The sequence below is a fragment of the Oryzias melastigma genome, unplaced genomic scaffold, assembly GCF_002922805.2.
Source record: "Oryzias melastigma strain HK-1 unplaced genomic scaffold, ASM292280v2 sc01247, whole genome shotgun sequence".
In the NCBI taxonomy this organism is placed as follows: Eukaryota; Metazoa; Chordata; class Actinopteri; order Beloniformes; family Adrianichthyidae; genus Oryzias; species Oryzias melastigma.
Window position 1 is genome coordinate 1 of NW_023417831.1, and position 4,151 is coordinate 4,151.

The following is a 4,151-nucleotide window of genomic DNA, read 5'->3' on the forward strand; positions in this document are numbered from 1 at the left end:
CTGGTCATGGGAGCCTTGTGTTTGGTGGCCATCCTGATGTTAGTCTTCATATCTCAGCAGGAGAAGTGAGTGTTTGGAAAATGTTTGTTTTTCTGCCTCATAGTGTGTGTTTGTTTCAGCATGTTGTTTGTGAAGGTAATGTTTGGTTATGATTTCCTTTATTTCTCCAGGTTGATGGTGGTTCTCCTGCCTCCTGTTCCTGAACCCAAAATGAAAGGGGTTGATCCTCAACTGCTGAAGGTACAGACTCCCCTGAAATCATGTCAAAGGTTTAAAGTCTCTCTCTGATCATCTTTTGATTTGTTTTGCTAAATTAGCCTAAAAAACAAAAAAAAAACTTAGGTTAGCCAAAAAAGTTAAAATGCAGCTGAAAAAATAGCTTATCTTCAAAATAGATTTAAAAAAAAACGGAATTAGTCAAACAGCTAGTGTGTAAATATTAGCTAAACTCAAAAATATCCTTAAAAATCTTAGTAAATGCCCAAATAGTCCAAAAAGCTAGCATAATTCCAAATTTTAAAACCTTAAAACTGTAACTTTATAACATAATGAATAATAAAAATACAGGAATATTATTCCAGAATAAATCAACTTAAACCTTAAATAACTTTTCATATTTTACTCTCCATAAAAATATATTTTGTCAAAATCAAACAAGATTACATTGGGCCATTAAAAACAATGATATGAAATGATCTGGAGGGCCGGATCCGGCCCCCGGGCCTTGACTTTGACACACGTGTATTAAAAGTTCAAAACGTTTGATAGATTCTCCTGAGCCTGCTTTCAGAGGTAGGGGTGTGGCCTTATAACAAGCTCTCTCCTGATTGGTGAAAGTGGTTATCAGAGAATCAATGACAGACTGGCTGGGACCAATCACTGCTTACTAACAATTTCTGGTTCCAACATGGCGATGTCCATATCCTGAAATGTCGATTGTCCTCATTTGGTTGGAGCCTAAAGTGAGTCATTTTCTATGGGTGATGTCACACTCACTCAGTCCATTTCTCTTATACAGTCAATACCAGTTTTTTCCATATTTCCAAATTTCTTCTTTTTTGTTTCAAAAATTCTAGTTTGAACTTTTTCTTTTTATGTTTCCTTTTTAGATCATCTTTTTCAAAAGAAAATGTTTATTTTACATTTCAAAAGGCAAAGGTTGTGTCCAAATTCCCTCACTACTCAACTATTTTGGGCGTTTGCCATTTTTTTCGGTGTCTCTGAATCTACAATTCCAAAATCCAGTGCCTTAGTAGATTTCCCAGAAGTCTCTGTGAAAACCAGTGTGCATGGGTTCTCACTCGATTGGCAAATATAAACCACAATTCATTGGGTTTGAGCAATTTTTCATATGATTTAATAAGTCATCCAAGTTGTCATGTTTGGAACACAGTGGATTCATGAAGTCTTTGTAAAATGGTCTTATTCATTAAGTGTTTACTTGAGGAAATCATCATGTTTGTCATCATGTGTTGGAATTGCATTAAAATCCAGGGCACTAGATATGTTTTTTAGTAGTTAGGGATTAGGGAGGGATTTGGACATAACCAGTGAGTAGAGGAGTCTTCACTAATACGATTGTTTTCTTGTTTTAGCTAGTTTCTGAGGCGGTGCATTTGTGAGCAGACGATGTGGGTCGGCTCCTTTTTTGAATCATTTCACTCTGAAAACACTCGTCTCTCTGCAGGTGTATCTAGCAGAGTGGAGCGGCCAAAAGGTGGCGCTGTGCAGACTGACCTCCCAGGATTACTTGGAGGACTTCCTGCATGGAATGGGCATGCTCCAGGCCTTGCAGGATACGGCAGTGGTGCAGCTGGTGGGCCTTTGTGCAGAGGACCACAGCTTTGTGACGGAGTACCACCTTCATGCTCTCTGCTGAACCTGGAGGGGGTTTTCGCTCAGGAGCAGCATCAGTTTCACCACATGTGGCAGATCCGTCTGAGGCTGGCTCTGGACTACGTGTCCATCCTGCACTTCCTCCATAACAGCCCCGCGGGCCGGCTGGTCATGTGTGACTCCAACAGCCTGGAGAAAACGCTCTCTCAGTTTCTGCTGACCAGCGACTTCTGGCTGGTGGTCAACGACCTGGACGCGCTGCCCAAGGTGGATGTGGGCGGAGGCCTGCTGGTGAAGTGCGGACACCAGGAGCTCACCGGAGACTTTGTGGCTCCAGAGCAGCTCTGGCCTTTCGGCAACAAGTCGTTATCAAATGACCTCATGCCCGGATACGACGAGAAGACGGACATCTGGAAAGTTCCGGACGGGACCCGCTTCATCATGGGAGGGGTCCGAGGAGGAGATCTGGTCCACTTCCACCTCTTTGAGTGCAAGAGGGAGGAGCCCAAACTTCGGCCCTCAGCCCTCGATGTGTTGAGGGTGTACAGGTCTGTGTACAGCATCATGGTGCGAGACGCTTTGAAGTCCAGAGACGCGCTCTGAGACGGACACCAGCTCAGACCCGGAACACGAGGAACAGCAAGAGGCAGTTCTCGCTACCTCCTTAAGTTTGCTCTTCAAATCTTTTCCGACGGAGAAATCGTGGCGTTTGCTGGTGTGACACAGACTTCTCCTGACTTTGAAGTTGGAAAGTTGTATTTGTAAATGTGGATCAAGCTCCTCTTGAAGAAGTTGTTGGTTCTCATCTGTTTGTGAGCCCGTTCAGATGATTTCTTGAGGTGTCCGATTTTTCTGGCGACCACCATGCCGACGGAATAATCCGGCGTCTTTCATCCAATAAGGGATCGGATTATCACGTGTGTCCACGTGTCTTTGTTTTAATCGGTTTCACATCAGCGCACGTGTAAACCAAATGCAGGAAACGGGCGATGTTGCGTTTCCATGGCGACTGCTGTTTGGTCTTCGTGATGCTGCAGATATTTTAGTTTAGTTCACTGAGGTCAGAGACACTGAAGTTTTGAAAGTAACAGGAAGTTGAAACTTGCATCATTACAACAATCTGCCAAACAAATCAGAAAATGGACTAAAACACCTGGACTAGTATTCTCCAACTATCATGTTTCCAGAGTCATTTCTGATTATCATTTGATTACTTTCTGATCATTATTTGATTACTTTCTGAAAACTCCCAGTTATCTGATTTTTGTGGGCATGTAAATGGGCTCAATGGAAGAACCCTAAATGATTTTAAATTGATGAATGCAGTAAATAAAGTCTGAAAAAAACAGAGGAAGTCAGTCATTAATTTTGAATTATTCAACAGAATCACTAATGAAACAAATTAAAAACTTAAAATCAACTTTTTGAGCTTTTAAGTGTCTTATATTGTTCATTCCTCACTATTAAGAACCCCAAAACGGTATTTTGATCCGTTCGTGTTTTTCTGAGTAATCCTCTAAAAACCTGCCCTGTCTGCAGCAGCCCCTCCCATACCCATGAAAACGAGCGGGTCCTCACATGCTGATGTTACAGAGTGAGACCGCCCCTTTCAGGAAGAGCCCCAGTCTAAAACAGACCCAGACTTGGACCCTCCTGTGCCTACATAGTTTAGGCAGCAGCTTGTCTGGCTGAAGGACCCACACTGGATCAAGTTCATTGCGTGTCCTTTGAAGTGAGCCCATCCTGCCGTTGGGTGGGAGCAAACACCTGTTTCTGAACTTCACCCAAACCAAGAGGCTTCATACGTTGCAGTTCCTCAAAAGACCACAAGAGGGAAGAGTTCTATTTGTCATCACTGCCAGTCAGAATAACTAGCATCATCTGTGCTGATCTGAAGACCACTGAGAGATTAAAGGTGATCAGAAATGCTCATAGCACCGTGTTCTCCATGCAACCATGCAAACCAAAGTGACAGAGCTGCACAGATATCTCAGGAACAGTGAAGGCTGCAGAGAAGATCAACCAGGAGGAAGATAGAGGATCACCCTACAGCACATACATCAAAGTCAAGGCCCGGGGGTTATTATAGCAATTAATTCAGATTAATTTTGTCCAAGTTTGCGATTTAGTTAATTTTTTGTATCAATTCCTGGCCCTAAAAACAATATAAAATAATCTGCTGTAATCCTGTTTTCTGTTTGACAACATGTATGCACAAACCTGAACTTCTATAAAAAAGTGAAAACTATTCTCTCTTGGAACCGCTCGTCTGTTCAGAGTGAAAAGTGGATTAAACTCGACAAAAGACGCTCCAG

General features: G+C 42.5%; 1 pseudogene; it reads left to right on the forward strand.

Moving 5' to 3' along the window:
- Positions 1–6: 6 nt before the first annotated feature.
- Positions 7–3,187, forward strand: LOC112141067 (annotated as a pseudogene).
- Positions 3,188–4,151: the final 964 nt, after the last annotated feature.